Source organism: Oryctolagus cuniculus, chromosome 10 (genome assembly GCF_964237555.1).
Source record: "Oryctolagus cuniculus chromosome 10, mOryCun1.1, whole genome shotgun sequence".
Classification (NCBI taxonomy): Eukaryota; Metazoa; Chordata; class Mammalia; order Lagomorpha; family Leporidae; genus Oryctolagus; species Oryctolagus cuniculus.
The window spans coordinates 61,377,468-61,388,007 of record NC_091441.1 but is presented as its reverse complement, the minus strand read 5'-3'; the positions used below and the strand labels follow the sequence as shown (position 1 = coordinate 61,388,007).

At 42.6% G+C, this 10,540-nt stretch overlaps 1 protein-coding gene across 12 annotated transcripts in view; it reads left to right on the top strand.

Moving 5' to 3' along the window:
- The window catches only part of DLGAP1 (DLG associated protein 1), a 1,071,624-nt gene that overhangs the window by 76,205 nt on the left and 984,879 nt on the right, over window positions 1–10,540 (top strand). The gene's annotated exons all lie outside the window — the stretch shown is intronic.

The window sequence follows — 10,540 nt, the reverse complement described above, 5'->3', positions numbered from 1 at the left end:
TTTAGACTTATGGAGCTTACCGTAGACCTTTTCAGTTTTTCTTCACACTTGCATAAAGTTTATTTTCACTTTTCTATACTCATTCTTTTTTTTTTTTTTTTTTTTTTTGACAGGCAGAGTGGACAGTGAGAGAGAGAGACAGAGAGAAAGGTCTTCCTTTGCCGTTGGTTCACCCTCCAATGGCCGCCGCAGCCGGCGTGCTGCGGCCGGCGCACCGCGCTGATCCGATGGCAGGAGCCAGGAGCCAGGTGCTTTTCCTGGTCTCCCATGGGGTGCAGGGCCCAAGCACCTGGGCCATCCTCCACTGCACTCCCTGGCCACAGCAGAGAGCTGGCCAGGAAGAGGGGCAACCGGGACAGAATCCGGCGCCCCGACCGGGACTAGAACCCAGTGTGCCGGCGCCGCTAGGCGGATGATTAGCCTAGTGAGCCGCGGCGCCGGCCTCTATACTCATTCTTACAACTACTTTTGCATTCATGTATTCAATAAGTATTTATTGTATATTTTCTGTGTTATGGTCATTTTATGGAATAGTGACTCATGGTGAGTAAAACAGACATAGAATTACAGTACATTCATGCGCTACCAAGAGAGACAAAAACAATCAAACAAATACAGATAAAAATCAAATTGTAGTGTCACTAAACATACACTGTATGGATTAAGATAAAGAATAAGTGAGGGAGGGTGTCTTGTTAAGTAGATTGTTCAAATAATGACTCTTTAAGAAGATAGCATTTAGGATGGGACCTGCTCCAAGTAATAAGTCAGTGAAAGTTATGTTCAAGTTTGTAGAAAATAATACATAGAAAAGCAAGTCAATTTCTTATGCATTAAGTGGACATGACTTGTGGATGATTTAGGTCTGAAGTGGGTGAATATGAGGGAGAGAGAAGAAATTTGGATGAATTTTATGTTTATGAATGTATCAGTAACAGGTCTTAAAATGGGGAAGCCTGAGGTTGGGAGCAGATGGAAGTCAGGACTCAAGTGCATTATCTTGGCCATTCTGAGTTTGAGAAACTCAGGTGAATATGCTAAGTAAGGCAGTTTGCAGTACAAGGCTGATCTCAGAAGTCAAACTTGGCCTGGAGTTACAAAGGTAATATTGAAATCAGTGGGCCTGTGATTACTTTAGATTGTGCAATTATTTTACAGAGCTTAATAAATTCTAAAATTGCCTGAATTATATTAACTTAAAATTTGAGCAGGTCATTCAGCTGAGATAGAGATCCACCAGCATTTTCTTTTGATTACTTGCCCCAGGGAAGAGATTGTTTTAAAGCTTGCTTTCAAAATTCATGGAAAGTGGAATCAAAAGATAACATGTGAGTGTAAAACAAACATGCATAGATTTCTCATAGTATGCATTTTCAGTGGACTTTTTGAGATCTCAAATAGCCTCAGAATACGTAATACTCTAGTAGGTTGTCTATATTGAGGACTCCTGGTCTTTGTGTGCCTTTATGAAAAAATTCTGCCGCATTTCCCCTCATGTTTGGAAAGGGTCCAATTAAACTTTAATTGCGAGATCACGCAGCTTCCAAAGGTAAGGAAGATTAAGACTCACGTAGTGTGACCAGCTCCTTCCCTAACATACTCATGATGAGAAGTAGAGGCCTTTGCCAGTGAATCGCAGATTGTGCTCCCTGTCTCTTATGTGCTAATAGATTTTTGGTGGCTCATATGGATTTCTTGTGACAGTTGCTGGTATTTGGCCCCATTTTGTGTGATATAGGACCCAAAAGGAAAGCTGTTCCGGGTCTTTTGAGTTATGCTTGCCAAAAGAACAAATCCAGTGATTGTGTCTCCTCTTGAGTCAGTAGTTCAGTTTTTCCTCTTAAGTGTTTCTAACTCAAAACAACAAATATTAACAACAATGAAACTATGTCACTCTTATTTGCTAAACATTTAAAAATTTTTATTTTTTGATAAAAAGAGCATGATATAAATGCAATATGTAAATGTAGTGGGATCACAGCTGGACTGCTTCTCCATTTCAGTGCATTGCTATTCTGGTGATATTCATAAACTCCTTAGACCTAACGAAATGAATGGTTATCTTGAGAACATCTATTACAGGGAGCACACCTTGACAAACAGGGCAGAGTTTATATGTAGAAGTGGAATTCCTGGATAGAATGGTAATTCTGTTTTTATAAATTGAGAAACTTACTATTTTCTGTAATAGGTGCACCATTTTACATCCCCATCAGCCATATATAAAGATTCCATTTTGTCTACATCTTCACCAATACTTTTTACTTTCTGTTTTCTTTCTTGATAGTAGTAAGTGGATGGGTGTTAGGTGATATTTCATTGTGGTTCAGTTGGTTTTTTGACATATATATGAGGGTAATTGAGAAAGTTGATGAGAAAATGGAAGAAGTTCATCTTAGTGCAATTTTTTAAAAAATCGATGCATAGTGTTTTTTTCCCCACCATGTGTATATTCCATGAAGTGTTTGAAGACCTCATTGAATGTGTGAATTTCAAAAATTGTTGGCACCTAAACAAACTTATCTTTATCCACTACGCCACAGTGTCAGCCCTCAAACTTATCTTTTAATTCTGTTTCCCACTAACTTTTGGAAGTATGCTTGCATATGACATAATTTGAGAAATTAAGTTAAATACTTTATTGGTTAAGACATCTTTGGCTGCCAGAAATAGCCACAGAGGGGTAAGGTTTTCTTTGCTAATGTGATGTCTGAAGTTAGTAAGTACCTTGATTAAGAGACATTCAACGTCTTATCTGCAATACTTTACTACTATTCACTCATTTTTCTTCACTGCTTTCTCTCTCTTGGCTCATCTCTCTTTTTTTTTAAGATTTTATTTATTTATTTGAGAGGTAGAGTTACAGACAGTGAGGGGAAGAGACAAAGGTCTTCCTTCCGTTGGTACACTCCACAAATGGCTGCAGCATTGGCTCATCTCTTAAAGGCTGTTGACTTTCTGTTTTTTTCCTGAGCTGTATGTTCTCACCAGGCAAACTGAATCGCTGTCTCTTCACTAATGACTCCTAGCTCTCTCTGTCCCACCTAAATGCTCTCTTATGTTCCAGAATTGTATATCCATCTACCTCCTATAAATCTACAAGTGAATATTCCATGCATACAGTCCAAAGCCTTTTCCCCTAAAAACTTTCTCCTCCTTCTAAGCCATCAGCTTCACTATCTCCTGATCAGAGATTTGAAATCATTCTAGAATTCTCTTTCACCATGTTTTACTTTATCTTGTCCTGTTTATATCATTTGTTCATGGCCTGTTAGTAGTGATATGACCTTAATTCAGAATCTCATTTCTCTGTTGGTATACTGTGAAGATCTGAACTTACTGTGATGTTTATCAGCCACTAACTGGCTAACCTTGATTTTCTCCTCTTAGGCACTCAGTCTTTATAGAAAATGTTTCATGGTCCTGAGCTTGGCACAGGGGACATGCTAGAACCTTTAATTAACCCTCCCTACTTCCCCTCTTCTTCACTCTTTGCTCCTGCTCTGTGCTTATGCATTGTAGACAGGCCAGCACCCTCCCCAGAAAACATCCTGAGAGAAGGCGCTGGACCTGGAGACAGCACAGCAGACAGTTCCTTCTTGTGAGCAGGAGGTATCTCAGAACTCTTTCTTAGAATAAACAGCAAATTGGTAATTAGTTTAAAATAAAGTCTACTTATTTCCATGTATGAAACGTATTTTCATCACACTTTCAAAAACATCTTCAGATCATTACCTGGTCAGTGATCAGGACTTGTTTTAATCTTTATTATGTAAGTTATTTAAATATGGCCTGATGTGATTTATTTTCACTTACGGATCTCTTGTTTCCCAATTAGGCTATTAAATTGTTTTTCACTCCCCAAACAGTTTGAGAAACGCTCTGTGAACATGTTTGCACTAGGAGCTCAGTAAATGTGCTGCTTCTTCTATTGGTCTCCTACAAGAGCTGCTATGTATGACCACTTCCTCACCAATGCTATCTATTTCTATATGGTCTTTCTCAGGACTGTAAGGACCTGAAAATACTCCTGCCTATTGTCGCTCCCCATCTTCGTGGAGGAACGACACAGGACCCTGCGTTGTTCTTCTGTCTGCTCGGCCCTCCCCGGGTTTGCTGCTGGTTCTTCCCGGGTTGGCTACCGACCCTCCACCTCCGTGGAGGGGCGGTTCCCCCTGCCACATTCCCCACTTCCGCGGGGGAGCAGCACACCGCCGGCCGGCTCTCTCGGGGGCTGCACAGGTGTTCCCCTTAGATGTTCCTGGTGCATGTTGTCTCTCTCCTCCTTTATAGTCCTCTTCCGCCAATCCCAACTCTGCTACCCACACGCCGAGCACGCTGCTCTCCTCCAATCAGGAGCAGGTCCTACAGTTTCTTGGTTGAACTGGAGGCAGCTGCGTAGAAGCTGTTACTCCCTTCTCAGCGCCATATTGTGGGAAAGCAGATGCATAGAATAAGTCTTAATTCCAGTAACTTAGTCTAGTCTGAGTTGCTCCCAGTTGCTCCCCACAGATCCCCCTTTCTTTTTATTTTTGGCGTTGATACGTGCCTGTCTTCGGTGCCCCGCGGCACACACTCTGCTCTGCTTGCTAGAGTTGCCCACAGGTTCTTACAAGTCCTATCAATCAGGCAAACTGAATCCGGGTCCTCTCTTCGCCATGTTGTGAGGAGGTTTTTAGGCGCTGATGCGTGCCTGTGTTCGGTGCCCTGCAGCGCATGCTCTGCTCTGCCTGCAGGTGCTTACAAGCCCTAGCAATCAGGCAAACCGAATCCAAGCCTTCTCATTGCTGTATTGTGGGGAGACTTATTAGTGTTGATAACGTGCCTGTCTTCGGTGACCTGCGGCGCATAAGCTGCTAGCCGCCCGCAGGTGCTCATCGCCTCACTAATCAGGCAGACCTAATCCAAGCTCTCTCATTGCCATGTTGTGGGGAGGCCTTTCTATTTCTCTATTTCTCTATCTCCGGGCATTCCTATTTCTCCCATTTTACTTCTATCTTCCAGCATTCCTATTTCTCTCATTTTACTTCTAAACTTCTGTTTCTCTTATCCCTGCGGCTTCCCAGCGGCGCCCGCCCCGAGGCTGCTTCTCGGCACCTCGCCCCGCGGCAGCTTCACGGCTCTGCGAGGCTTCCCGGCGCCTCGCCCCGCCGGCGGGTTCCCGGCTCTGCGCACACGCTCCGCGGTCTCCACGCACTTCGCGCCCGCACCACGGCCTCGCACCAGCCCCGCGTTCCCTATCTATTCACGCCCTGTGCTCTCTCTGCACGCAGCGGCTTCCGCGAATGTTTCCGCCACCACCGGCATTCAGTCCAAGTTCCCCGGACTAACCTGGCGAATTCCAACCTGGCGGCCCACGTCTCTGCTTCTGGTTCCAGATCTTCGCCTCTTGCTCCCCGGGCTGACTTGAAGAATTCCAAGCTGGCTTACGTCTCCGCCTCGGCCTGCACTTGCGGCTTCATCCTCCCTAACATTTTTCTCTACCCGGTATGTTTCCCTAAGTTTTCTTCCAACAATATTCCTCCCTCATTTCTCCTGGCCTCTCCCCACAGTCCGTATCCAAGTCTAAGTTTCTTATAGGTTTCACTTTCACTTTCAACCTGCAGTCCGTATCTGAGTCTAAGTTTCTTCTTGCTTTCACTTTAAATCCTAACTTCTTTCCCACAGTCTGTATCCGAGTCTATGCCTAGGCTTTCGATAGCTTCTTCCGGCACCTTTTCTGTCCGGCTTTTCCCTAGGCTCTTCTAGTCTCTCTCTCCGGTATTTTCTGGCTTCTTCCCGTTTCTTCCCTCCTAAGTTTCCTATCCGAGTCACGGCACCATTATGTCGCTCCCCCTCTTCGCGGAGGAACGACACAGGACCTGCGCTGTTCTTTTGTCTGCTCGGCCCTCCCAGGGTTTGCTGCTGGTTCTTCCCGGGTTGGCTACCGACCCTCCACCTCCGTGGAGGGGCGGTTCCCCCTGCCACATTCCCCACTTCCGCGGGGGAGCGGCACACCGCCGGCCGGCTCTCTCGGGGGCTGCACAGGTGTTCCCCTTAGATGTTCCTGGTGCATGTTGTCTCTCTCCTCCTTTATAGTCCTCTTCCGCCAATCCCAACTCTGCTACCCACACGCCGAGCACGCTGCTCTCCTCCAATCAGGAGCAGGTCCTACAGTTTCTTGGTTGAACTGGAGGCAGCTGCGTAGAAGCTGTTACTCCCTTCTCAGCGCCATATTGTGGGAAAGCAGATGCATAGAATAAGTCTTAATTCCAGTAACTTAGTCTAGTCTGAGTTGCTCCCAGTTGCTCCCCACACCTATATTTTCACATTATCACCTGTATTAACTGTGTTTTCCCTTGGGCAGGTCTATTGGTCTATCTGGATATATCCAATTGAAAAAACATTCAACTACTGTAACATTTCTTCTATATTTTGTTAATGAAACATTAATCATGATGGAACTGGAGTTATATCTGACATTTTCCATATCCAGTGAAATGCAAGCTCTGGAAGAGATGTTTAAGCCCCAGGGAGGCCATGGCTGTCCCTGTCAGCACAGCCCTAGTCACAAATGCACTGAAATGGTTTTTGAGGAAATGATGCTCCACCTTGAACACCCTTCATCAGCCCACACCAGTACATTTTCTAAGTCCTCAGGGCAGTTCTGTTCAGCATTCATTCTCATTCCATATATTTTTCTGGGCTTCTCTATGCTTGGAAAGCTTTCATAATGCTTCCTGCAAGAAAATACAGAAAAGTGTATATTCTGTACAATAGTACAAGATTATTGTCAATTTAGGGGCATGTTTAATTTACTCCAGTTCCATATTAATTCACAATTACTGTGGGGTTGTTTGTAACTAATATGATAAAAGTAAATATGGAAAATAAATTTACTTATCATTTTATTGTATTTATATGTTTTTTGTTATGTATTTTGTTTTAGAAATTGCTAGATGGCAAGAACCCTGAAAATGTAGATTTCTTTTACTAAAATACCCTGCCAGTTGTTGGATATCCTGAGGTTTTTGTAAGATACTTTTCAGTCTTACAACTTTTACTTTATTTATGTACATGATATGTTACATTATCCCTTGTAGCAACCAGAGATCTACATCTCTCAAATCAGGTGTGATCGACAACAGAGGGAGTTTATGCTTAGAGATGGACAAAATGAATGTATTTCAATAATGAAACTGAAAAAGAATGGAAAAATCAATATCCAGTCTAATACCATTTGATCTTGATTGGGAGCTGACTTATTGTGAACATAAGGATGGTACATCCGACATGATCTGAAATAATCACAGGACAAATTCCATGGTCTCATCATTATCTCATATTTTCTTTATTCAAAATCTGCATGCTGTCCGATATCCGAATGTACATGTATGGAAGTGGGAGTGCTAGAAAGAAGGGGACTCTGGTGGTCTAATGGCTCCATGAAGGGAATAGTTGTTAGAGTCAGTAAGTTTGACTTCTATTTCTGGCTATACTCTCCCTTCCTGGCTACAGTACAGGCTGCCTAAGCTTTCATTATTACTTATTTTATTGTATTGTATTGTTTTTTAAAGTGATTATTTCCATGGCAACGAGGCATTGTTGCAGGCATTGGGGAGGCATGACAGCCACAGTGGAGTTGGGAATCAGCAAAGATAAAGGGAGTGGAGAGAAAGGAGGGCAGCATAGGAAGAACTTTGAGAGCAAAGACATAGGATGTAGGCAAAGCACCAAAAATATTCTAATTTCTCATGTCAGGTAAGGGAAAAATTTGGCTTGTTCACGTTTACTAGGTCAGTGTGTAAAATAGCTGGATTCATTGTTTGTTTTCTAATTATAAAACAACCTAAAACAATACTATTCTAAGATGACACTCCTGGTGAAATCATGGGGCCAGGCTTCCAGACACCAATATACTGTCTTTCCCGAGTTGGCTTCCACTCTTTTTATGATGAGAAATGATCAGTTGTGATGAGATATATTAAGCTATGTGAATTTGAGGAAGTATGGAGAGGAAACTTGATCTGATGGTAGCCCTGATACTAACAACAACAACAAAAAAAGCCTCCAGTGTTGCTGTGAATGTTCAATCTCAATCCATTTTCCCAGATAAAGGAATAATATTTCTTTGATGAGCAAAATTTAGTGTAGGAAAATCAGTTGATTCTTGTTACTGAGTTCTGTTATCAAAATGGTCTGTGGTGGTTCCATATGAATCCAATAGTTAACTGTGATGGTGATGATGATGATGATGATCTAAATTCCTTGAGCACTTGCTAAGAGCCAGGTGGTGGCCTAATCAATTTCAGTATATTAATTTAATAACTTTTCTGATTAAAGGGAGCTCTTTTCAAATCGTACGTATTGGTGCAATTACGTTTACAATAAAAATTTAACTTTTTTTTTTTTTTTGACAGGCAGAGTGGACAGTGAGAGAGAGAGACAGAGAGAAAGGTCTTCCTTTTGCCGTTGGTTCACCCTCCAATGGCCGCACTGCGCTGATCCAATGGCAGGAGCCAGGTACTTATCCTGGTCTTCCATGGGGTGCAGGGCCCAAGGACTTGGGCCATCCTCCACTGCCTTCCCGGGCCATAGCAGAGAGCTGGCCTGGAAGAGGGGCAACCGGGACAGAATCCGGCACCCCGACTGGGACTGGAACGCAGTGTGCCGGTGCCGCAAGGTGGAGGATTAGCCTAGTGAGCCAGGGCGCTGGCCTAAAAATTTAACTCTTAAAACATCCTCTCTGGACCTCAAGGAACTTGGATAAAGCTGGTATTAGGCAGGTTTTTTTTTCGTCAAATATAATTCATCACATATAGTACTGAAACATACATTTAATTCTGTCACTAGCACCTGGGAGGAAGCCCCGCTTGCTTTTGACCAGAGCTTTTGTTGGGGGAGCAAATTGCTGGTTGCTAGAGGAAGAATTCCCTATTTTAGTCCATTAGTATAGTGTTTGGAAGTAGAGTGAAGTATGTTTTATTGCTAATGTTTTCCTTTTTAGTGAGTTCCAGAGAACTGACTCAGTTATTTATTTATTTTTTTTCAGGTAGGAGTCATTGCAATGGTTTTACTGAATCTTATTCTCAAACTGTGGATTGAATGTTCAGGGTAGTGTAGTGTTAGATGGAGATGTAAAATTTACCTTCTGCCCTTCAGTATTATGATATACGTTGAGCATCCCTAATTCCAACTTCAGGAATTCAAAATGCTCAAAAATACAAAACTTACCAAGCACTAGGAGACTGAAGTTAGAAGCTTCCATATATGATCTCACACGACAGGTTGCAGCCAAAATGCAATGAAAAATATTAAAATTATCCTCAGGCTATGTCTAAGTTATATATTAAACATAAATGAATTTCAAGTTTAGGCTTAAATCTTATTCCCAAGACACTATATATATATATATATATATATATTCCAAAATCCATAAAAATCAAACATTTCTAATCTCATGCATCTTGGATAAATGATACTCAACTTATATATGGGTTCTATTTGGTGACTTAAGTAGGTCACATGGTCCCATTACATGGGTTAAAAAAAGTATTTGTGTGATATTAGAGCACCTTGTGTTCTACATAGCATAGTTCTAAAACAACTCCACTTGATCCTCATGAGGACACTTTCCATTGACGTACATAACTTATCTTTTTTATAGTGGGGATACTTAATTTTGTGCAAATGCAAACATAACTAATTGATTTTAGTTTAAAGCCTATCTCTCTTATCCTCTGGTCTAGTGTTATTTATTTATTTAATTTTTAACCAGCATTGGCCATTATGGAAAGGGATATCTTATGTCCCAATTTCATTGGGGTTAATCTTTCAAAATTTGATTATATAAGAAAAGGAAAATAAATGCTAATGTAAACCATTAAAATCTTGTTGATACATTGAATATTTTGAGATTGAGTACATAGTATTTTACTCATCAATAAATGTGCTTGCACAGTGGTTGTATTATAAAATTTAAAACTCCGGAGATAATAACCTTTCTTCCTTTCTTTTTTTCAAAAATTATTTGAAGCCGGCGCCGCGGCTCACTAGGCTAATCCTCCACCTTGCGGCGCTGGCACACCGGGTTCTAGTCCTGGTTGGGGCGCCGGATTCTGTCCCGGTTGCCCCTCTTCCAGGCCAGCTCTCTGCTGTGGCCCGGGAAGGCAGTGGAGGATGGCCCAAGTCCTTGGGCCCTGCACCCCATGGGAGACCAGGATAAGTACCTGGCTTCTGCCATTGGATCAGTGCAGTGCGGCCATTGGAGGGTGAACCAACGGCAAAAGGAAGACCTTTCTCTCTGTCTCTCTCTCTCACTGTCCACTCTGCCTGTCAAAAAAAAAAATTATTTGAAAGTCAGTTATACAGAAAGAGGAGAGGCAGAGAGAGAGGGAGAGAGCGAGCGAGCAAGAGAGAGAGGTCTTCCATCCGATGGTTCACTCCCCAGTTGTCCGCAACAGTCGGAGCTACACCAATCTGAAGCCAGGAGCTTCTTCCGGGTCTCCTGTGTGGGTGCAGGGGCCCAAGTACTTGGGCCATCTTCTACTGCTCTCCCAGG